Genomic DNA, 26,296 nt, shown 5'->3' on the forward strand with positions numbered 1-26,296 from the left:
AGGAAAATAACATTCGAATTAACACCTGCGGCCAAAAACCTCGCACTTCCATCCTATTTATACATTTGCACCTATACACATACACATACATACACTGAAGAGCAAAACTGTAGCAAAATGTAATACTTTCTATTTCAACACATTTTTTTTAGACATGTTTTAACAAATCAAATATTTTTTTTGCATAACTTTATTGGCATGTATGTACTCTCTCTCTCAAACCGGTTTGGTGTCAATGCAACAACAACAACACTAGTTGCAAGCAATAATGCAAATAAAGGCAAATGTTACAGTTTTGCACTCACTCTTAATTTTCAAATTTTCCGTTATTTTTCTCGTAATTATATATTTGGTGGATTTTTAATTATTATAAAGACAAATGTTACAGTTTTGCACTCACTCTTAATTTTCAAATTTTCCGTTATTTTTCTCGTAATTATATATTTGGTGGATTTTTAATTATTATAAACGTGACCGTGAATAAGACAAAATGTTAAATCGGGAAGTACAACGCCAAATAATTGATTTGCTGAAGAAGGGCGAGTCTATAAGAAAAATAGCCAAAAAAAATATTTGATTTGTTAAAACATGTCTAAAAAAAATGTGTTGAAATAGAAAGTATTACATTTTGTTACAGTTTTGCTCTTCAGTATACATATTTATTTACATATTTCGAGAATTCACATATGGCATTCGCCTTTAAGAAGTACAATTGACACTCGCACTCACTAATACACACGCACACACATACATGCGCGCCATTTCATGCAAAGTGGATATTTTTACCCTTCGGGTATCTCTCAGCCATTTATTGTTTTGCCATATTCAGATCAAACACTACCCATCATAACTGGGGGTACGTTTCAAATTTATTTAAATCTTCCATAAACACAGCTTCTGAAATCCTATTACGGCATGTTTTTGCAACATTGTAAAGCCGCTTCGGGCGACATTCAAACTGTTGGGTGACGATGAAAAGATCGACGCGAAAGCAATGCCATGAAAATTTATTTCGAAAATCGGTAATTATTTCAACAACTGGTACGTGAACCTCAACGCGCATCAATTCAAGAGAAGCCAAAGAATCCAGAAGGTCGTTTTCGCGTATCCAGCAACACGACTCTACACTTTGTTGGGCTCTCGGCCACTCTGGAGTGGTGGGAAATGAGAAAGCGGTTGAGTGTCCAAGGAAAGACTCTGAGATGGACCTTTAGCGAGTGTTAGAGGATATACGCATTCCTCTAAACAAACTGTACACTGCGATTGACTTGAGCGTTATCGTGGAAACGAATACAAGATTGATCTCTGACTACCAACTGCTGGATCTCGAAAACGCTCTGGCCAAACTGAATTTTGAAAGAACAAAATGTCTGCTTGGATTCAATAGATCAACCACTAACGTCCTCAATGGTGTTATAATGGGTTACGACACTACATATTGGCACCCCAGCCAGTAGAATGGAACAACACAACACCGCACTTTCTTGGTTCATGCCCACTCTGCAGTAGAGGGAAATGAAAGAGCGGAAAGCCCAAGGAAGGCACTGAGCTTGAGCTTCAGCGAGTGGTAGAGGACATACGCATTCCTCTAAACAAATTATTCACTGTGGATGACTTGAGCGTTATCGTGGAAACCAATAGAAGGCTGATCTCTGACTACTAACTGCCGGATGTCCAAAACGCTCTGCCCAAAATTGAATTTTAAAAGGACAAAATTTCTGCTTGGATGCAACAGATCAACCCTAACGTCCCCACATGCGTTCTAATGGGTTACCACACTATTGGCACCCCAGCCAGTGGAATGTGTGTACCTCACAATGACTTCTGTAGGAGTTGTAGAGATGCAGAAGAAATTGAGTCGGTACAACACCTTTTCTGTGAATGCCCTACACTTTAAAGCAGCCGTGCCAAATATCTTGGTGATTATTTCTTTAAAGCCTTGGGAAATTTGCAAAATGTTTCGCTAGAGGAATCAGTTAAAAAAAAAATAAAAATAAATAATTGGCGCGTACACTTCTGTTAGGTGTTTGGCCGAACTCCTCCTCCGATTTGTGGTGTGCGTCTTGATGTTGTTCCACAAATGGAGGGACCTACAGTTTCAAGCCGACTCCGAACGGCAGATATTTTTATGAGGAGCTTTTTCATGGCAGAAATACACTCGGAAGTTTGCCATTGCCTGCCGAGGGGCGACCGCTATTAGAAAAATGTTTTTATTACTTTTGCTTTCACCGAGATTCGAACTAACGACCTCTCTGTGAATTCCGAATGGTAATCACGCACCAACCCATTCGGCTACGGCGGCCGTCAGTTACCTTCTTAAAAAGATCTCGGTAGTTTAAACCACTTAGTTAGGGGATGGAAATCAAGCGCACTTATCACAATGACCGTTAGGGCTACCGAGTGTCTTGTCTTAAACAAGCAAGCTGGCTAACCTTACCTAACCTTGATACGTGAAACTTACAATAGCCTGTTATGAGGATGCTTTGCATTTAACGATACGGCTTCTCTTTTGCTCAATGGCTACATAGGCAAGCAGAATTGCCGGATTTAGTGTAAAGAAATTTGACTTTAAAAGCGTCAATTGAGCCAGTCGCACTACCCTTATGACTGGGACTTTCATATAATTTTCCATATTCTTCGTCTTTTTCCTTATTAAATCAGTAATAACTTAAGCTTTCGTTAAGTACAGAGAATCTCTGAACGGGATTTCAGCATATTTTTTACACCGACGGAGCCATAGCCAGTGACGGTAGCGGATCTGGATGGTACTTAGACGAAGTACTTCTATGTTACAGGAAAGATGGCTCGGTTTTCTCAACGTAAGTCTATGCCATCTTGACTGTAGCGCACTGGCGAATTGAGAAAAAGTGGCGGTGTAGCAGCATTGGAGTTTATAGTGACAGTCAAGCTGCACTGAAAGCCCTTGCCAACCCACGCTGCTCTGCGAAGTTAGTCCGTGAATGTAAGACAAAACTGAACAGTGTTGCAAAACACAACAAAGTTGGTTTTATTTGCGTACGCGGACATTGTGGTAAAGGGAACGAGTTGGCTGCCAAACCGAAGGCTCCGCAAGCATACCACAAGGCCTTGAACCCTTTCTGGGTGTCAATACTGCATCAATTCAACTATGGATTGATGTCTTCGTGAGATCTATCAATAGAATGAGTTCATCTGAGTTGGGTTCCTGCAGAGTAGTCAAAAGCTTTGTGAAAGAACAAAACAGGAAATTAGCGATCTATCTCTTAAAACTTAGCGGAAAGAACCTCAGAGTACTGGTGGGTGTAATCACAGGGCACAGTGTTTGTGGTTAGCATGAGAATCATTGGTCACCCACTATGTCCATCCTGTCTTGAGAATGAGGCCATTACCGAGGATTTTCTCTGCAGAAGTCCGGCGTTTTCTAGAATCAGACTTAGACTGTTGGGTTGCGATGTACGGAGTATGGATAAAGTTCATAATCGTCGTCTTTCGGATCTCTTACGATTCATGAATTAATCCAAAAAATTTACGGAAGCGTGACCTCTAACTTATTTTGCCGTCGTACTACCTGCATTTTTTTCTATCCTGTCTCTCTATTACTTCTACTGTAATCTATCCGGGTATAGTACAATGATCTTCCAGACTGAGTTCTTGGACTTGTCTAACCGACCATAAATCTAATCTAATTGAATACCTTTAGCATTTTTTAATGAGTTCAAAAACCCTTCGGTTAATGGAGCCATTCAGAAACTTTCTCCATAAGTAGTTTAAGTAGCTGGCTTTCGCAAGGTCTTACGCAGTCCAACAGCTTTAAAAAATGTTACGAATTATGAACAATTTTATTGTAATACGATTTAACACTCTAACTCTTACTTAAATGGGCAATTTCCTCAAAGAGGAATGATGAAAGTCGTTAAGAAAGGCAATAGAGAGTTCAAATATTCCACGGAAATCTTAAGCAGAGAATGAGAAGGAGGTGCACGGCTACCGTAGCCGAATGCGTTGGTGCGTGACTACCATTCGGAATTCAGAGAGAACGTAGGTTCGAATCCCGGTGAAAGACCAAAATGAAGAAAAATATTTTTCTAGCAGCGGTCACCTCTCGGTAGGCAATGGTAAGCCTCCGAGTGTATTTCTGCCATGAAAAAGCTCATCATAAAAAATATCTGCCATTCGGAGTCGGTTTGAAGCTGTAGGTCCATCCTTTTGTGGAACAACATCAAGACGCGCACCACAAATAGGAGGAGGATGTAACGCCCGTGGCTTAGATGGTAAGAGTACCACGGGTATACTACAAGTAGCATTGGAGCGCCGTTTTAATCTATAATGAAAATTTTCAAAAACTTAAAGGAAGGAAAACTACCTACAGTACAGTTGATGTAGTGGAGGAGAGAAATGGAATCTAGGATGAAGAACTGCTTGAGACTATCCTCGAAGGACACAATAAGGAGCTTTAAGTGTTTAGCCGCCCGACCCGGACATTTGCCAAGAAAGTCTTCAACAGTCTCTTTCTCTGCCAGATCGTCACACGTCCAAGCTTCTCCTCATGAGTTCCGCTCACTTATGCTAGAGTTCCGACCACCCAGTGACCGGTGAACACCGTTACGAATTTAGAAATTGAATCCCTAACACTGTTTTTGAGATTGCACACGTCAATATGGCACTCCATCTGTCTTGCGATTTTTTGGGAAACAATTGTGTAGTTTTCCTTTAACAGCGATGAAGGACAGCGGTGTCTTCTGAGATGGGAACAACTGAAGGCGGTTTTGTTGACCCTTTCCTGGCGAGCTCATCGGCAATTTCATTTCCCTCTATGTTCCTAAGTTCCGGAACATAGATAAGAGAAATATTTTCTCCAAATTCGATACGTTTGAACTCCTCCTTATAGGAGTGGACCCGAAGAGAACTGCTACACGGCGGCGACAGGGCCTTAATCGCAGCTTGATTATTGGAGAAGATATTAATGTCTCCCTGTCTACAGCGATACTTAAGCATTTTGCATGCCTGCGGGATCACGAAGACCTCTGCTTGAAAAACACTAGGGTAAAGTGGGGTACCTGTGACTATGGGCAGCATTGACTTTAACATTTTCGGTGTCAAAATGATTCAAATACTCCGCAAATACAGAACTGTACGCAGCCTAATATAATAACACGTGGTTATTTGTAGTTTGGAAGTTCTCCTTAAATTCTTAGCGGAGCAACACGTGTTTTAGTGATTTTGGATTGGGTGATGTAATTTTTATGTAGCGCTACGTAAGCATTTCTTTAAATAAAAGCAATTGTTTTCCAAAGGCTAAAGTTATTAACTGGTGCTTCGGGATTTCAATTTTGAGAAAAAATCGGTAAGTAACAATAAGTTTTTAAGAACAAAATAATCAAAACAATGAATGTGGATAAAGTCATTTGGGCACATTTGGCTTTTGAGTGTGGGGTACTTTTGACGAATGTGAAATGTGCCCCATGTTATAATTATATTAATATGTTTGGTAACTGTAAGTAATTTGGCTTAATTATATTTTATATGAATTTTGTACAGTAATGGTACGAACTATAAGAAAAAGTCATCTGGAAAAGAAATAAATGAAGAAAATATTAAAAAAGCCATGAATGATGTAAAAAATAGAGATTAGACACAAACTTCGGCAGCAAAAAAATACGGCATCAAAAGAACGACATTAATAATGCGGATAAAAAGTCAAGGTCCACTTAAACTTATGGTGGACTCTAGTAATAGTCATTCGGACGATGAATTATTGTACAATATTAAATATTCATCGCGTCTACTCTTCACAAAGAAACTCGAAGATCAGCTTGCTGACTACATATATAATTTAGATGAAACTGCAGTAACTACGGTCTTAGAACCTCCTAAGGTAAATATTTCAGCTCATCTGAGACAAGACACATAGTATGATACCTACCTAGAAAATTTATTATATATATATCGGTTTTCTGTTTTTTTAAAAAGATTCTTGCTCGAAAAGGTCAGCGAACAGTGTCTCAAGCCCCCTCAGCAGAGCGTGGAAGCCTAGTCACTATGGTTGGGATTGTATGTGCCAGTGGAAACCATTTGCCCCCGGTGTATGTGATTCCTCGTATACGCTTCAACGAAAGATTCACATATGGATCCTTCCCAGGTTCATTGGCTCTGAACTCAAAATCTGGCTGGATGACTTCAGAACTATTTATCGAAGTAGTGAAGCATATAAAATGTAGCACTAATTGTTCAAAAGAGAAGCCCATTCTCGTTTTACTAGATAACCAATCATCTCATTGTAGTATCGAAAGCATTAACTTTTGCAGACATAATGGGATTGTGATGCTATCATTTCCACCTCATACCTCGCACCGTTTGCACCCCTTAGATGTGTCCATATTCGGACCATTTAAACACCTTTCCAAAAGAGCTTCAACGATTTTACTGTTTCAAACATCGGAAAACAAATAATTATTTATGTTGAGGCAAAATTAACGTCCCTTTATCCCTTTAACTCACAAAGTTTTAGTGACGACATGTTTACGTTGGGAGACTTGCCGGAAGAAGAATCTCGCCCAGTTATTAATGTCAGCGAAAACGTAGAAAACAGACAAAATATAATAAACGTGCAAGAAAGCCCACAAAGCAATTCGGCCCAAAACCGAACTCCTGATATGGTATTTATTTTATTTTTATTGTTTGTCTTGTTTTTTACGTTATTGTAAGTATAGAATAAAGTAAAAACACGATGGTCAAATGTGCCCCCTTAAATGTCAAAGGTACCCCTCCGGCGGGGCACATTTGACAAATTGGCTATTTTTTAAAAAGAGGCCGAATAAGGTATTTACACTGTTTTTTGTACCTCCTTGGCCAGTTAAATATTAAGATTAATTTCTAATAGTTACGATTAATTTTTAAAATCTACGTTTTTCTCAAACAATATGGGAGAAATATGGCTTCGCAAAAAAGGTGTCATAAGTGCCCCACTTTCCCCTACTATTTTTCGGTAGTTTAAAGGAGGCAGAAACATTCACTGATCTAGAGAAAATCCTGGCTTCACCTACAGATTCCTTTTCGGATCTATCGGTCAAAACAGAGGCACCTGTATGTCCGTGCATACACTTCCAATCTGGCCTGCTTGGAAAGATACACCTAGTACAATGATCCACCCTTTATAAATAATAACCTTGAAATCCAAAGTATAACTCATGTACCCATGTACCTTTAAAATTATGTTTTGCTATAAAAATAAATAATTTAATTTTTTTGTGAAACTGTTATTGATAATAAATCTCTGCTTGCTTTTGTCGCACAATCAGCCCTTTTACCTGATAGACGAGCAAAAGTGCTTAAGTGAAGGGAAACTCGGATTTCTTTCAGCATTCGCAATCAATTGTTTTATATTAATTTGAATTATGTTTGCAAATGTTTGTTCTGGAAGATAAATAGCGGTACTTTTGTAATCTTGTGCAATAAATTTGCATTTACGCACCTAGCGCAGCACTGCAGAGACGCTTCATTTTCCAGCTCATATTTATTTACCTTTGCATATTTGGCTGCGAAGATCTTTACAGCTCTGCAAATTGCTAGCCATTAGTGCTCAACTGTAATAAAAAAGTGTTGGTCATTTGCTTTGCAAAATCTTAAATCTATAAATATTTGATTAGAGCAGCTGCTATTTTCATTACCTTTACGAAGACAAGCAAGTTTTATGCGATTGGACTTGAGGAAAGTTATCGTATTTTTACGAGCAGCTATTTTAACATTTTTAATGACTGCGATTTTCCTGCACACTGTGTGTTCTACTTAAATGAAAACATAATATTTTTATTATTGTTGTTATTTTTTTCACTTAGATGCTTTTTAAAAATTATTTGGTGGAGAAGAGTACGGGGGTTAAAAGGGAAAGTGTTGCGAACAACATAGCCACTTCTCTCCAAATGGCAACCTCTATCCACTGTCCAAGACTTGATATCCTGGACTTGGTACTCCCTGTTTTCGCTAACGAGGCTCTGTCGACCGGTGACAAGGCGGTATAACCTTCTCAGCACTTTAAGCTTAGGTGTTGAGGTAGCCGTGCCGAGAGCTACACGGCTGGTAGTGCCCCTTCGATGCCCAGGCAAGGTTGGTTATGCTAAGTGTATTACCACGGTATGCCGGCTCTGCCATGGCGGACCACCCCTTCCGTGCCCATTCGTGGGAATAAGTAGCGAAAGGAATTTAAAACAAGGAAAGGTAAATCAAAAAACCGAGAGTGTGCTGGGCCCGCTCTCTGAGGACGATCTCCAGACCTGAGGGCGAAACTCATTCTGGCAAAAATTGCCAAGCTCGAACAGGCCGGTAAAGCGCACGAGCGGGACATCGAGGATCGTGATAAGTGTGAGGTTGCGATCACAGGATATGAGCGGACGCGAAGCCAATAAGAACAAATACTCCTCAGCCCAGGGGGTTGAGGTCCCTTCAACCAGTGCGGCAGCCGCGTCCGCCAGAGCGGCTTGCAGTGAGGTGGCCTGGGCTCATCTCCAAGTAGCCCTCGTGAACGCAAAAACCAATAGTGGAAGGGTGGTGTTGCCCCTTTGGTATGCTATTGAGGGACGGCTATCTAGTATGGTCATCAGACACCTCATAGACAATAAAGGACCAGCACCTCTCTTCGACTAAGGTGAAATCTGTCGAGGTTGTCGGGTAATAAAATGTGCCAATCAGTTATCGAAGGAGTTTCTGAAGAGGAGCTTTGCTACGGTTAGCAACGCTTGAGAAGGGGTTTTGTTAAAGCTCAATGGTGAATGAGAAAACGAATCTCCCAAATTGCATTTATAAAGACACTGAACAGGATATGGAACACAACTTCTTCAAAGCTCTGCAACGAGCTATTGGGGTACAAGAAATAATCGAGGAAATGATGATAGGCGAAGAAAAATGGAACGCCGTCGTAAATTTCGTTGAGGATATTATCCGAAAAAAGATGCGTGAAATGGAAACTTATACTGAAGAGTATTAGGTATATATTTTTTCAAAATAGGCGATCATGAGCGCACGGTGAGTAAGTGAATGTGTCTTTCTAAGTGAATGTGTCTTTCTTGCACCTCTACTTCGAAGCAACGCGGAAGCAGTCCCGGGGTTGAAGGGAACGTCTTAGAGAAGATGATAGATTTTTTAGTGAAATCACACAACACGTAGTAACGACGGTTACTGTATATTGCAAAGTAATTTTTAAACAAAAAAAAAAGAAAAGAAAGTACATGCTCCGGCACTCGAAGTGTAACTAACTTCAGACGACTCACGCAGCTGATACACGGACATCAAGTAACATCAAAACAGCAATAAGTCAGACTTGAGAGAGAGAGGAGTTGTTTCGTTTGGTCAATTTCGCAACATTGTGTTTTCTGACGAGACACTTTTTCAAATTGAGCAACTCGTAAACTCCCAAAACGATAGGGTTTATTTAACCAACCTTTCATACGAGAATTCGAGTCTTCGATTGGCCACCAGGAGGCAGCACTTGCCACAGGTAATGGTTTGGGCCGCTGTAACCGCAGATGGGCGCTCTCCAATCGTTTTTATCGAGCCTCGCGACAAGGTAAATGCGAAATATCATCAAGAAAGTATTCTGGAGGTTGCTTTGAAGCCGTGGCAGACAAACATTTCGGTGGCAGAGTATGGATGTTTCAACAGGACTCGGCACCATCTACCAAAGCTCCAGTGAGCTAAGAATGGCTAAAAAACAACATTCCGAACTTCATAATGACCACACAATGGCTCTTAAATTCCCCAGACTCGAATCCGATGGATTATTTTCTTTGAGGAATTTTGGAGAGCAAAGTGCGAACTAAAAGATTCACCAGTGTGGAGGCGCTGAAAAAAGCCATTTTCCGCCAGTGAGCCAAAATACCTGCAGTGAGTCAAATACCAGTCACATTCGGGCAGCTTGCGACTCGTTTCTGAACCGTCTCAAGGCTATAGTCAAGGCGAAAGGAGGTCATATCGAGCAAAAGTTCATTGAATCTTAATTTTGTATTATTTTCACACATTTTTTACTTTGAATTGAATAAAAGTAATTTTCCAAACTAAATTTATGGCCATTTCAATTGGTTACACTTCGAGTGCCGGACACTGTAGTTATGATTTTTTCTTCGTTGATAAAAACTTCAGAAGACAGAGAGTTATTAAAAATTAGTTCGAGAGAAACAACAATAGCCGGGCTGTATTAAGGAAAAATTACGAACAGCCCACCTTTATCAGTCTGCGAAGAAGTTTTTAACCCAAAATCCCTTTCTCAGTGCTCAGAGAAACAAGGAACAAAATTAAAAAAGATGAAAGTAGTTTAAGTTGACAAGCAGAAAACGAGCCTGCATCGAGTGAATTTGGATTTGATAAAATCGACAAACAAATTGGCTACGTTCGCAGGTGTAGTAGCAGATTTGTTAGTAGAACCGCAGAAGGCATTCCTGTGCTTTATTTTTAGATTAGCTTCGATTTTAGGCTCGAATATGGCTAGAAAATTGTGCGAGTACCGAGAGGGTATTTTAGGGGGAAACATTTAGCTAAGACTTAAGTGATCCAGAAATTGTATTAAATTATTATGTAGATTTGGCCGCCGTTTACTGTAAACGCCTAGGATCCTAAATAAATACGTGGGTGTGCAGAAATTTTCTGTAAAATTGTATTTGTCACAATGAAATCTTACTTTAAAATCTAAGCGCTCGGCATGTACATAAAATTTATAAAAAACTCGTAAAACGTAAACGGGAGCTACGATTTTATATGTGTGTATGTATGTATTTATGTATGTATGTATGTATGTATGTATGTATGTATGTATGTATGTACGTATGTATGTATTAGCCAATCTTCAGTCATGGCAAGTGAGTACTGAAGTGCTCATAAAATGTATAAATAAGTTTATTGACGCATATCCACATATACACACACATACATACATACATATGCACACTGTTATATATGTATACGTATGTACGTGTAGCTACAATTTTCCGCTTTGGCTAAGAAAACATTTAGTACAACATTAACAAACGTTTTTTGGGTTTAAAGCAAAGCAACCGTAAAAGGTGGAAATCACTTAAAATTTTTGGTGAGTTATTATTCTTGCTCGCAATTAATTTCGTCATTAAAGAAAACGGATGGTTAGTACGAACATAAACAATTAAGTGGTTACGGAGTCACGTAGTCCACACACCCCACACACATGCATATACATACATACACATACACAAATGCACACAAGCAAGTGCGGTGCGAGTAAAAGGAATGCCAGCAAAACCATATCTACACACATACACTCGTATGTAATCGTGCACTGCAAATTGAAAACCACTCTCCAGGGAGAGCCACTGGTAACGAACTGGTGCACTTCTAGTGAATTAAGAATTACGACTAGTTCGCCAGACCTTCCTTTTCTATGCAAGCAGGTGATGAATTTTAAAAGACCACGGCTTATGCAGTTATTCAATGTGTATAGCTATTTTTAAAGCTCAAAACTGATATTAAATTCGGCAGCTGATAGATATTTATTTAGTACGCTCTTCTTACCCTGCTGATAGATATCTCTTCACCCTTTTTGATACCGCCACCAAAACAGTGCTAATTCGAAAAATATTCACACGCAGGCATCTATCAAACAATTATCAATAGAGCAGAGCAGTGATCGGCCATCAGAGAGTGCGTGGCCTCACATTGGTGCAGTTGATTGAGAGATTTGTGAAATTGCCAACAAGAATACAAGAACAAGAAGAAATTGCACAAGTGCAGCGTCACACCCATAGCGATTCAGTCAAATTCGCTGAGAACAAAGTAGCGGTACCACGAGTGGTATCCCCTCATTATTCTCTCCACTGTGGGCAAATTAATGCATTCAAATATTTTGTTCTCGGTTGCTCGATCATACAGCGCCTTTTGCGCGATTCGTCGCTTTGATACTAAAGATGCGTGAGAGAAAGAGCGCTCAATGAGTGTTAGCAGTGTTAAGTGGTAGAGAGTTGGGGTTACAGGGGTAGAGAATTGGTGTACTCTTAAATAAACGACTCAGTAAAATAACAGTTTCTTATTTGTCCAATTATTGTGGGTACTTTGAGGTCCCGATGAATTTGTGTGTGAGATCGCTCTGAGACTTTTCGAACAGAATCTTTTTTATCTATTTTGACGTTGAAGTTAGCTGCAGTGCTGCTAAGTTGAATGCCATATGTCCATATCGGTTTCAGGATAGTTGAGTAACGTGAGAGCTTGGTTGGTTGGTAACAGTGGTGGTGATTAATCCAGAATCGAACTAGCGTGTCCGCATCACTTTGTTGCCACATTCTCGCTATCAAATTATTTTACGATTATTTACAATGACTATATGCGATCTATGCTGTTTAAGAACCTGATTAAGTTGCTCCTCCAGCGGGTCAGGAGTTAGAATTTCCCCGAGGTAAGGTATGCCTGTCGTAAGAGGCGAGTAAAATCTAGGGAGAGTAAACTCTACACAAATCCCCAATCCAAAGTGATGGAACATCATATGCCTACGGATGAGTGGCTAGGGGGTATCTAGTCGCTAATATGGGAACTTGGAGTGCCCAGACGAGCCTACATTTCAATAAGTGCCTTACTGCGCTACCGGGGCACTGGCGCAGCAGAAGAATCTTTCCTCTTTATTCGTCGGACCCAAAAAGGAACGCAATAAAAATAAATAAAAACAAAAATAAAAATGGCGAGAGCAGCCATAATAGCAAACCTTCGGAGGACACAGTACCTCAATCAAGGAAGGAGAAGCAGTTCTCCAATAGAGCGAGCCAAAGGGCCGTCACTCAAGACCTCAAAGACGGGACTTCAGAGGCAGAAACAGGCAAACAGCTTAGGTGCGACCTCAACAGCGGAAACACCTAAACAGCACACCATCGGCACAGATACAGCCGAACAAACCAAAAACCTGAGCGTGGCAGGCAAAAAGAGGCTCAGTTACCTCTTTAAAAAACAGCTCAGCAGAGAGAAGGTATATGCTAAAGCTCAATACGTCCCTAACAATAGAGAAAGTGGACTCCATCTATAACTTTACGGTTTTCGCTCAAGGTGGTAAGGCTATTTCAGCTTTGTTCGACCAGTGAAGAGGCTATTGTGACAAGAATAGAATAGCGATGTTGCCCTTAAAAGAGAAATTTTCGATTAGTAGCCTACAAGCTTCCCCAATTGCAAGTACTTTCGCCTGGAAGACACTGCAGGAATTAGGAAGACGTACAGAGTTTTCAATTTTAAGTCTCTGAGAATATATACTAGATCCAACCCCACAATCCATTTCGGGGTCTCCTGTATAGACTGTAGCGTCGAAGCTCTTTAGTGAGAATCCCTTACTCCATTCTGGCTGAAACGAAAAGAGGGGGCAAAATTTCTATTGAATGTTACTGTCGGGACGATAGAGTCAGTCCTCTGCGAGGTATATTGAGCTTGTCGCAATAATAGACTGGCATGAGCATGAGTGTTTTCATTCCAGCGAGTCGCTTTATTTAACCTTAGCCATCTTCTTCTATAGTTAGGTCTATAGCAATTACCTGTGTCAGTGCATTAAGGCCTCCCTGGGACATGATCTGATTACACCAATCGCTATTGAACAGGCTGATCTTTGTATACTGCCAAGTAATTTTGTGTTAGTGATGGACCCTAGAGCTTCCCACCAAACTACCGATCTGTATGATAGAATTGGTCATATAACCTTAGGCTGATAGCTTACTTTCGAGAGAAACATGAGAATTTCGATATAGCAACCAATATAAGCTTCTGAGTTGTATGCCCCATTGGAAGAGTAGCCTTAAACCTCGTAGTCGTAATGAGAAGCAAAGTAATGAGAAGGGAAGTCCATGTGAAGCAAAATGTTTTGCCATTGACAAACTCACACCAGTTCTGTGTCAAAAATTTATTTAAAAATAGCTTGGGTTTTTCTTGCGGGGTAAATAACCCCCACCTCTAAATGCAACTGGCTGGATGCAATTTAAAATTAATCAGGGCAATTCATCGAAAATAAGAAATTGATGGCTTTTTGTGGTGCTGTAGTGCGGATTCGGTTGGCGAGGTTTGGCTGGCTAACTTTTTGCAAAAATATCTGCACGAGTTAGTTTCACACATACGTAAGTGTGTGCAGGTGTATTAGAGAATCCATATATGCGTGTGTGTAGAAAAATTGTGTGCGGTTGAAAGGAAAGAATGAATGAAAGAAAACGCTTTAATGTGATTGACATATTTTACTTTGTATTGTATAAATTTATGCACGCGCAATCAAGAAAATGGAATGGGGCGAAATTAAGTAAAAAGGTAAGAAAAATAATTAATTTAGTCCAATCGTTGCTGAAAGTCTATTTGGCATACAAATTCTTAAAGTAAGTAAACTCATCCGCCGGAATCGCGTTCAATTCGGCTTTCACAGTTTTTTGGATCGCCTCGATGGAGTCGAAACGCCTCCCCTTCAGCTATCTTTTCAGGCGCGGGAACAAGAAGAAGTCCAAAGGGGACAGGTCTGGGCTGTAGGGAGGGTGGGGAAGCACCGGAACCCCCATCTTGGTCAATGCAGAGGTGCAGAGGAAGGCGGTGTGCGCCGGCGCATTGTCGTGATGAAGGGTCCAATTGTTGATGAGGTCGGGCCGAACCTGGGCGACGCGGTTTTTCAGTCGAAGGAGCACTTCTTTGTCAAATGCCGCGTTTACAGTGCTTCCTGGAGGTACAAACTCCTTGTGGACGATGCCTCGAGAGTCGAAAAAGATTATGAGTATGGTTTTGACCTTCGATTTCGACATGCGCGCCTTCTTGGGTCGTGGCGACTGGCCACTGCAAAATCCTAACACACTTTTAAAACAGCTTTCATGCGCGGAGCGATGTTGACTGCGCCGCTGTTGCCAGCGAACTGGGTCCAGTTTCTAGTGGAAGGATAAGGTCCAACGATCATTTTCCCCCACCATCCGATTCGGTTGATCGCTTGGCAGACGCTCCGCGCGGGAAGGCTTATTACTTTTCAATCAAACCCTGTATATCTGCTAGGTATATATGCACATTGCGGCAACATTGCACCACAAAAAATATTAAAGCCAGCGAATCAATAAAATTTTATCTGGTCAAAAATTAAGACGAAAGGGTGACTAAATTTCATTTTCTAGTTGAAACCGAACGGTGTGGAGGTCATGAGCTTCCAGTATCAGGCATCAACAAGTCGTTTATTATGGCCTCATAGCGATCGGCATTCACTGTTGCCTTCGCGCCAGTGAATAAATGTGAGCTACAGATTCCTTCAGCCCGCCCATAGGCCGCATTAAACGGTTGTTTTCAATGGATGTAATGGCTGTTATTGGATGACTTCGGGTTGCTTTTCTGGGTAGCTCTTCAGCCCAAATAACGCAATTTTGCTTATTGACGTAGCCATTAAGCTAAAAATGAGCCTCATCGGTAGGACGGTTATATACAGCATAAGTTGGCCTGAACGCGCGATGAATCCTTCGCACAGAGCATCGATTTTCGTAATTCAATTTTACGATTTGTAAAAGTTTTGAGGTGTAAGTTTTTTCCTGATGAAATGTCAGTGAATACTGAAAAAAATTATGTATTTAGTTTGACATTAGTCACGCGTGATCTGTCAAAAGAGCCCTATAGGAAAAAGTACCTGCAATCTTAATAGTCTTTATGTTAAAGTGTATCGAAGGAAATGTTAAGAAAAGTAGGCAGTGGCTATAACAAAAGTACAAGAAGAAGTAAAGATGAAGAAGAAGGATAACGAAGCTAACACGTTACCCTCCCCATTCATACGCTCAGCGGTTAGGGAGAAACTTTAAATTTAAAACCTAATTTTGCCACCAAACACCTTTTATGCCACCAAAATGCTCAAAATAAGAAGAGGAGGCGATCGAGTCATATTTGTACATTTCAATGAAACTTTGTACATTTATTACTCTTTGGCCAAGGTAGGCTGGCGTGGAAAATATGTGAAATAGGGCAATAACCATGCCCACCTCCCATCTTAACGGTAGTTTTCGAAAAAGCAGAGAACGCGATAGCATTATTTTACAAAAATAAAAAAAAAATATTGGCTGTACAACTAATTAATTTAGTATTTTTTTGTTAAATAAACCATTTATTTAGGTATAAAATTGAAAAAATATTTTATTCAAAATATTACCATCTTTCAGTTAATTTATGGATTCCATCTCAAAAAAATTCTCATCTTTTGCGTCAAGAAAGTCCTCAAAGCTTTTCTTAATACCTTCAACATTCCCTATTCCAGAAAGGTGATTCTGCATCGACCGAAACAAGTGGTAATCAGAAGGAGCTATGTCTGGGCTATAAGGCGGGTGAGGTAGAATTTCCGATCCGGCATTTTCCAAATAATTTTTGACCGGTACTGCAACATGTGGCCGAGCATTGTCATGATGGGAAATCAATTCACAATCCTTCTGATCCCACCAAATACAGAGCATTACCCTCAAACCGTGAATATTCGGCTTTGGTGTCGATTTGGCAGGTTAGTCTGGCTTCACATATGATCTTTTACGGTTTGGGTTGTTGTATTGAAATCACTTTTCATCGCCGGTGACAATACGATGCAAAAACGATTTCTTTTTGGCGATTAAGCAGCATTTCAGACATGCAAAATCGTCTCTCAATGTGTCTCGGCTTCAATTCGTGTGGCACCCAATTTTCTTATTTGTGAATGTATCCGAAAAGTCGTGCTAAAGGCGAGGCCAGACCGAAAAGAGCACGTCAAAGTCGTTCAAAAATAATAATGGCCAAACTGTTAATAAGGAATATTATTTGAGCGTTATGCGTCGTTTACGTGAAGAAATTCGTCTAAAAAATTATGGGCCAACAACTCTTGGTTTTTGCATCACGATAATGCACCGTCTCACACTGCACTCGTTCTTCGTGACCATTTCGCCAAAAATTCCACGGATATCGTTCCGCAACCACCGTATTCGCCTGATTTGACTCCGTGTGACTTCTGGCTATTCCCAAAACTCAAGAGACAACTCCGGGCAACGCGTTTCGAGTCGATTGAGGAGATAAAAGCTGAATCGAAGAAGGTTATACCGGAAATGGACTATTTGGCATGTTTCGGGGATTGGAAAAATCGTTGGCATATAGTAAGTGTATTTCATCGAGAGGGGATTATTTTGAAGGGGATGAAATTGATTTACCTACAAGAATAAATAAAGATTTTCTTTTTACAACCAAATTCACCTTACTTTTTGCCCACAGTAGTACTCTAACCTCTGGAACATATTCAGGATAAGCTTCTGAGAGTAAACGATGTGCTTCTGTTGCACTTATCTTTAAATTGAAGAATAAAAGCAAACCTCCCGCAAATGCTGTTTTGTTGGAACGTAACTTGACATTTTGACTGTAATAAAAAAAATTTGTGTGTTCACTAATATTCACTGTGACATATCAAATTTACTTGATTTTTTGGCGTGCTTTAACATAGAATAGTTGTCACTGTCAAAATATTGACTACATAAATAGATATGAGGTTAGTACCATATAAAATTTAAATTTTTTTGTCGGTGTGTCTTCCAAAAGCTAAATTTAAACACCAGTTTTTCGCTGACTGCACTTATGCGTTGCATTGTATGTATGTATGTATGTATGCGCACATATTTCAACACTGTGTGTGTTAGTACTGCATGAAAATATCTACTATTCTTTTTCTCACTTTCGTCAGCTATCCGTTATTAAGCGAAGCTCCTTTTGTATTTCCTAAATTAATTTTCTTTCTCAGCCAAATCGCATTTGTTCAAAGCGAACTTAGTCATGCGAAGTTTTGCATGCCATAAATTTGGTTTAGCCATATTTAAAAGAGTTCAGTGCAATTACGGGAAAAGCACCTTTCTAGTGGTCACAGGTGCGCCAATATTTACTTATCCTTCTTATCTTATCTCTGCATGACTCATCGCTTCACACTTAGCTTTCGCCATTACTCAGCTTTAGCAGTTATCAGTGTTGATTTTTTTCACTGATAAAGGCTGGCAGAAACAAAAATGGGGGGCATGACTTTTACATATACAAATTTTATCGAAATTATCCTATTTGCAGGCATATTCAGTTGCAGAGTGTAACAAATATCATTACAGATAGACCAAATAAAAATATATATTCTAAGGAATTTTGTTACTGTAATCACTTTCGGCTTTGATAATAATCTTATCTAATGGGCGGCCGCCGTAGCTGAATGGGTTGGTGCGTGACAACCATTCGGAATTCAGAGAGAACCTAGGTTCGAATCTCGGTGAAAGACAAAAATGAAGAAAAAGTTCTTTCTAATAGCAATCACCTCGGCAGCCAATGGCAAACTTCTGAGTGTTATAGGAGGAGGAGCTCGGCCAAACACCCAAAAAGGGTGTACGCGCCAATTATATATAGGTGCTTTCCATTTCAATTCAACCGGGCTATTCGGGTTATGTTCTTCGATTTCGATGTAACTCAAATATGTTGCTCTCTGGTCAAAATAATGAGACACGTATTTCTTTGTTCGCCCGAAAAAATTTTTTTCAAGAGTTATCGGCAATTTTGTTTTTCAGCTCAAACTCGATTTTTTTTAATTATATAAGAATTTTTTTTTTTTAAATGCCCATAACTTAGTCAAAAATGAACCGATTTTAATAATTCTGGGTTGAAAATGACCGTCATTACTTACACGAGCGACTTCATGTAGAAAGAATTGCAAAAAAGTAGTTGAAATTTTTTTATTTAGCAAAAAAAAAAAAATTGAAATTTTTTCGAAATTCAATATTTCAAAAAGTGTATTTTGTTTTTTTATTATAACTTTTTCCAAATCAAGAGAACACCTCAAACTTCAATTGAGCTGAATGCCCACTAGCTAAAATGAGTTGTTTTTGAGTAATGAATTTTTGAGTAAAAACCCTGTTTCGCACTTTTTGTTTTTTGCAAAATAAAAAATTTTCAACTACTTGTTTGCAATTGTTTCAGAACCATTAAAACGGTTCATTTTCGACTACATTATGGGAATTAGTATACATTTATCAACATCCTCATCATAGCATCACAATTCGTGCAGGGGTGAACCATTGATTCCGTTACACTTGGCCTCCATGTCATTCGGCTATCAGGTTTTCTTTTGATATCAGACAATCATTCCCATAGCTCCAAAGTCGCCCTCAATGTCATCTCTCCATCGTTTTCTCGGTCGGCCTCTTCTTCTGTCGCCTTGAGGATTTGTTTTGAATATCTCTTTTATAGCTCTATCGTTGCTCATTCGTAGAATGTGACCGTGCCATCAAATCCCTTGCACTTTGATTCACCCAATTACATTTGAACCCCTGATAAGTGGATTCAACTCGTCGTTGCACCGAATGCGGTAAGTACCGTCTTTAAGTCGTACAGGTCCATATATTTTTCTTGGAATATTTCTTTCAAAACCATTTCATTACTGTGCATTATATGGTTTTTGTTGCAGTATAAACTATGTTTTACGAAAAAATAATAAATTAAAATAAAATCAACAAATAGTCAAAACTTCTCGATATGTGGTGTAGACTTTATTTTGACACTGAAAGTATAATAATTACACAAGGCGAATCTATTAAAGGCGGTATCGGTAAATCAGCTGATTTGTTTTTTTTTTTTTCTTTCGCCGTGTCCATGTGGCTGCCAGCTCAGAATGAAACAAAGCAATTTCATTCTTTGTTTTCTACATTGCCAATACTTTTCTATCACTCAAACGTACAGAGCAGTGTTGTTGGTCTAGTGCCACCACCTTTAATGAATGTGCCTTGATAATTACATATTTAAGACCTTTGGGAAAGTAGTATGAAGGTAAATTCATTTGCTCTTGTAAAAATGCTACTTGGAGTTTTTATCTGCAAATTGAGGAAATTTACTTTGAAAAAAAAAAACTTAAATCCGTTCGCCAAGTTCATAGAGCAATGGCGGCATCATAGGTCCTTATTTCTTTCGCAATGAGGAAAGAGCTGCTGTTATGGTGAATGGTAAGCGTGATCAAGCCGTGCTGACTGAATTTTTGTTTCCAAAAATTAATCAGCTAAACATGACATTTGGTTCCAACAAGTTGGCGCAATTTATCACACAGCGCGATTAACAATCGATTTATTGGAATATCCTAACCTCTCTTGATGCCATACGACCAGATTTATTGGAAAAAATAGCCAAAAATTAAACTGATCGAATGGACCATGGAACTCGTAGTCATGGCGGTTATATACCAGATTTCATATTCGAAAAATAAAGGCCATGAAATAAGCTACCAGATTATAATTCATTCCCACAATATTTCTGCTTTGTATTATCGCTTTCAGCTCTCGAGCTCTTAAAGCAGAAAGATTTGCAAAATAAGAAAAAACTGACAGAAATTTACGCCAGAAATTTAATGGCACTTAAATACGAATGCGATGTGACACGCTAAAAAAAGTCATGTTCGGTCGATTTAGCTGTTTCTAGTCCATTTTGTACGCAGTTCATACATACATTTTTATAGGTTAAATGCGTATATATTATATACAATAGGGTGAACAGGCTTACTGAAATTTTTCTTGATTATAGTGGCGTCACTAGTCAGTCACTCACTCACACCTCAATTCTAAATGGTCACTCTGCAGGACATTGCGGTGTTTAAAGAGATGAAATCGCCAATGAATTGGTCAACTGAACTAGAGCCAATAATCGGAATCAGCTTTGCAGAAACCACAAATTGGATCAGCGATTATGTATGCAACTTAAAAAAAGGGCGTGGATCCGGTCTAGCACGCTGTAGAACTGTAAGGTGTTTTGTGATAAGCCGGAATAGAAAACTGTCGGACTTTCTTCTAAAACTTGGTAAAAAAGACGTTCGGTTGATGGTCGGTATTATTACAGGACACAATCCATAGGGGCAACATATGACCACTTTGCCTGTCTTGCTTGGAGGAGCCCTATAGCTGATTTTCTTTGTGAATGCCCTGCCTTTGCTAGAGCAAGGCTACGAGTTTCGAATTGAGATGTCGTGAGAATGAGTAAAATTCGTTCTCTCAAACTGGAGGGTATTTTCGTATTTGCTACGGAATTTAGAAAATTGACTACTTATCTGTCTCTGTTTCTGTGCCTCTGTTTCTCTGCGTTCCTGTGTCTCTGTCTCTGTTTCTGTCCTGTCTGCCTATTCAACTTGGTTTTAAATCTGCTTTTTTTCACTTTACAAAACCTTAGAGACTAGAAAATAATGCGAGAAAAGTCTGAATAGTAATTTAATATCAGCTTAGATAAAACTAGAGATCTATGAAAGATGAAATCAAGATCGGGAATACTAAAATTTCTTCTAGTTTATTTTAAATTACAATTTAAATACACGAATTGAAGAAGACAAATAATCGTTAATTGTTATGAAAGAGGAGGTCTCTCACACCAACTTTTCCGAATACAGTTCGAGTCCCGAAGATCGAATTTTTTTCAGGTGGTCTTCAACGTTTAACATTTTCTTAGAAAGTGCAATTAAGTTATCAAAATACGGCATTATGAAATGGCTTCCAATAAACTTCCTGTTCTCAGACTCTAATATCGGGTGTTTATTTAAGAACCCGAGAACTTAAAATGATAATCCAAAACAGACATATTGTTACAATAAATTATTTTCATCATAATCTGTCAGAATATAGCATTTTCTGAGATGTCACGTCGTTATTCTAACACAGTTTGCCATTCTCAACTGTCAAACCATAGTTATCGATATCGATAGTTTTCATGCAACTAAAAAACCCCTTTATTGTAGAATTTGACGGGGAGTTTTCTGCAGTAGTTTTAGCCTTTTCCTACTAAAAAAGATAATTTTGAACCGTTCTTCAAACAGCTGTAGTGCAGGTGTTCAAAAAAGGCAATTACAGAGTTGAAATATTGGACGAATATTTTCGGCAAACAATTTTAGGGAGTCGTCGAAGATGAAAAACTCCTATGGATTAAGAGAAGTGTGAAAGGAAGCTGCTAGAGCTCACTAAAAATGTGTTGATGTTCTGTAAAAGTAAGTCTAAATACTGTAGCTAACTACTGTTGGACACTGTAGCTATTATTACGTTTTAGATACAATTTTTTTTATACGTGGCGTAAAATTAGTCATCCACTTTTGTAGTTGAATAACTTTACTATTAAATACAAATTACAAACAAAATAGTTTTGAGTGATAGACATTTTTAGTTTGACCTTTACATGTTCGAATCCTTCCAAATATGATTGACGTACGACGCCATTTCGAAAAAATTAAAAATCTCCCTATGGGGTGATTAATTTTGCGCCACCTTATATCAATTTTGTTTCTTCTCTATTTTTTTATTTGTTTTTAAAGAAGAAGTACATTTTTTATTGAACCATTTTTTTCATTTTTTGATTAATTTTGCGCCACCTTTTATAAATATTTTTTTTTCCTCTTTGTTTCTTTATTTGTTTATTTTTTTTTTCTTCTTTAAAAACAAATAAAAAAATAAAGAAGAAAACAAAATTTATAAAAGGTGGCGCAAAATTAATCAAAAAATGAAAAAAAAAAATGGTTTAATAAAAAATGTACTTCATCAGACCTGTCATAACCAATGAAAATATATATGAAAAAAAAATATTTTTGGCTGCATAAATAAGAAATTTTGGCCTATGCGCCAATGTAATTATTTTTCCACCCAGTCACCCTAATGTACATGTGCGCATATGTAGGTAGGTAAATAAGATAGTATAAGAAATCCGATACAATCTCTCAAAATTCACCAAAATCGTGCATTTATGAAAGTGTGTGTGTATGCAATGTATGTGTGTAATGTATGATTGTGTATGTACGACTTTTTACTGTGGATATTACGCTGGATATTGCGAATCAATAAAATGCATTATAAAAGAAATATGACACTAACAGGTTATAATTTACGATATCCTGCCAACTCATTGAATTAATTATGACAGCCGATGAGTATATTTATGAGGCTATTGCGTATCAGCGAATTTATTTATATACATAAATAACTCATAGAACATTAATAAAAAAAAACGAAATTCCGAAAGACAGCTGCAGAGCTTCCAGAATTGTGGTTGCTGCTACTGCTGCACGTACTATTATGCTTGTTGTTGTTGCTGCTGTTGTTGCTGCTACCGCAAAAGGTGTTCAAAGTATTGGCATGTCCTCTGCCAATCTATCATACCAACGCGCGCAGTGATTACATACACAAAGCACATATACATACATACATAGACACCGATATACTCCCATGTATACGCATATGTATGTGTGTATGCGTGTATGCGTGTATATGCATTAACCAAATGAAAGATATACAATACACAACAATGCAATGAGCGCGGAGTAATGTATACGCACATAGTTGTAGTCTACTTTCTGGCGCATACTAACCCATGTCTCTCGTTTGATGTGTGCGTACATGCGTGAACGCTCTTGTGTGCGCCATGATTGCTGTTAACTGCTTGGTAAGTAATTGCGATTTGATATTTATTAAAAGCAAAAAACGACGTAAACCACATACTTACGCATACATACATACATACGCACATATATGCACACACATATATGGAAGCATACCTGCGAATTCAGCGCTAAAATATATTTCACTAGAAGCACAGGTTGATGCGATTAGATAGTCAAATGATTTATGCGTTTGGATTGCCACATTTTGATCTAATCGCATGCGGAGAGCTATGCGCTCATTTAACAGTATTTATTAGTGTTCCTGGCAGTTACTGCTAAATGACGAACTGCGGTTGGCTTCATTGGGATTTGTTCTGGCTGCAGCTGACAGTTCAAATCCAAAGTTTTTGCGCCTTTAATTAAATAATGAATTGCATAATGTATCAGGCATGGTTAGAGTTGGTGGAATGTGGCTAAGCATGTACAGGTGACTGTTTAGTGGAATAGGTATGATGCAGTTCAAGGATGCCTGAATGGCGCTCAGTTTCTGCACTTTGAACAAAAATAGAATAGTAACTAGAAGTTTCTTCTAGAAATGTGATTAAGACAAAGTCATGTAGTGCAGTTGCGAACTCAGAATTCACGAGTTGGTCTGACGGAATCAAGTATTAGTAGACAAAACGAGTTTAATATACATTTTTTTGGCAATGTTTTTTTTATCCATTAATTGTAGTGACTGAAATTGCATAAGTTGGAATAACGACTTGGCCAAGTTTTAAGAGTTGTTATCGAGGTCTCGAACGAGTATTTCATCATTCTTCATAATGGGTGATTTAAATGTACTTGTTGGGCTAGAGTAGACTATGGAAAATTATTGTTTCGAAAGGCTTCCCGACTTTCTCTATCCTAGATCAAAAAGGTAAAAAACGTTTAAGTCTAATTAATGAAGTGGGTGGTGTTATTCTAAATGGTAGAGTCCCTGGAATCGTAAATATTGAATATGGGAATAAGTTTTCATCCTCGTAAAAGAGGTGTCGATGCTGACACTATTTTTGTGTTCGCTCTGGTAATATACTGGTGATTTGAAGGTGGGTATGCGAGGTTTCGATCGCAGTAGTTGACATTTGTTTGAAGCGTAAAGATCCTTTTCAATCTGACGTTAAAAATTGTGTACGTTCGTCCCAAAAAACAACATTTGCGGGAAGTCAAGTTTCATTATTACCTTTTAAAGAAAAGTGCAGCAGAAACGTGTCGTATATTGATCAATATTTGCGAATATAACTTGGAAAGAGTGGTTTCGATGCTTCCAAAGCGGCAATTTCGACGTAAGTGATAAAGATCGAACGAGGTGCCCCTATCAAATTCGAAGATACTCAACTACAAAAAATAATGGATAAAAACGCATGTCGAACCCTTGATGATATGCCTAAATAGTTGGATGTTGAAAGATCAACCGTCGGTATGCGTTTGCACGCAATGGTCCAAGAATCAGGTAACTGGGCGCTACATCAATTGAAGGAGAGGGGTATCGAGGGACGTTTGATGACGTGTGAACGTCTTGAACGGCGGAAAAGAAAAGGTTTTCTGCATCGCATCGTCACTGGCGTTGAAAAATGTATCTATTATGGCAACTCTAAGCGTCGAAACAGTTGGGGCCTGCCAGGTAAACCAGGTCCATCGACAGCGAAGATAAATATTCATATTTCAAGGATTATGTTGGGCATGTGGTGGGATCAAGAGAGTGGTGGATCATCTATTATGAACTCCTTAAACCATCTGAAACCATCACTGGCGATCGTTACTAGCTGCAGCTAATGCGTTTGAAACGAGCTCTCAAAGAAAAGCGGCCGGAATGGGATGGTAGACATGGCAAACTGATTTGCATGACAACGCCAGGCCACACGTTGCTAAATCGGTCCACAAATATTTAGAGGGACTGAATTGGGAAATCTTGCGTGACCCGCCGTATTTTCCAAACATTGCACCTTCGAATTACCATCTGTTCCGATCAATGCCGTCCGCCCTTATTGGAGAGCGGTTCACTCCTTACGGGAGCATCGCAAACTGGCTCAATGAATGGATCAAGTCAAAAGAAGGCGAATGTTTCATCAGAGGAATCCATATACTGGCTGAAAGATGGAGTAAAGATGTGGCTTCCAATGACACATACTTCATACAACTCATTTATTATTTAATTGTTTAAATAATTCGTAACTTTGGCTAAGAAAGAACGAAAACTTACTCCTATACCTAAAAGATTGTTAGGTAAAAAAGTTTTCAATTCTAAGAATGAGTGGTTTGATTGTCAGCGCTATAACGCTCGACATTAAATGCTGAACCACCTTATAAGAACTTTTAATATGGAGCCCATTCGAGTGCCATACACTACAAAAGCCGATCCTCTGACTTTAAGGCCGGCGGGCCAATTAGATGTCCTAAATTCAGTAGTTTTCGCGAAGCGTTGTAGGATGAGAAAAAAAACAATTAGCCTAATGAAGTTTTGGGGATAGTTTAATATATATTTGAACTAAAAAAAAAAATGTGTACAATCTCCAACAATATATTGTAAGCCGAGTTATCAATAGATTCCCAGAGCGCCTGTATCCAACTTTTGTACAAGATACAACTTGTAATTTTCATCTGAAAACAAAAAAAAAAAAGATTATTAATTTTGATGTAATTATCTTCGATGTGAACTAAGCGGTGCAAAAAAAAATTAAGCTCCTAGCGCGAATCGTATGAGCTGTGAGTTTTGTACATCTGCACCAGTAGGTTTCTTAACTCAGATACTAAAAACTTTCAATTCGATCTTTTTAAGAAAGTAAATGCCCACCTCATTACGAAAGGCTGTCATGGTTTATCTATTTCAAAAGGGTGCTCCAGGTCTCTCAAAAAATTACAGAGAACTCTTTCTTCTGACGCATCTTCTATGCTACTGTCCGGCTCTCTCGAAAACTGGACTATGTTACCTGG

At 38.8% G+C, this 26,296-nt stretch overlaps 1 protein-coding gene and 1 pseudogene across 1 annotated transcript in view; one reads left to right on the plus strand and one right to left on the minus strand.

Moving 5' to 3' along the window:
* LOC128857118 (ras-related protein Rap-2b) overlaps positions 1–26,296 on the minus strand; it is a 143,060-nt gene that overhangs the window by 106,789 nt on the left and 9,975 nt on the right. The gene's annotated exons all lie outside the window — the stretch shown is intronic.
* Positions 5,663–26,296, plus strand: part of LOC128856590 (pre-mRNA-splicing factor CWC25 homolog) — a 64,818-nt pseudogene continuing 44,184 nt past the window's right edge.

The sequence above is a fragment of the Anastrepha ludens genome, chromosome 3, assembly GCF_028408465.1.
Source record: "Anastrepha ludens isolate Willacy chromosome 3, idAnaLude1.1, whole genome shotgun sequence".
Lineage (NCBI taxonomy): Eukaryota > Metazoa > Arthropoda > Insecta > Diptera > Tephritidae > Anastrepha > Anastrepha ludens.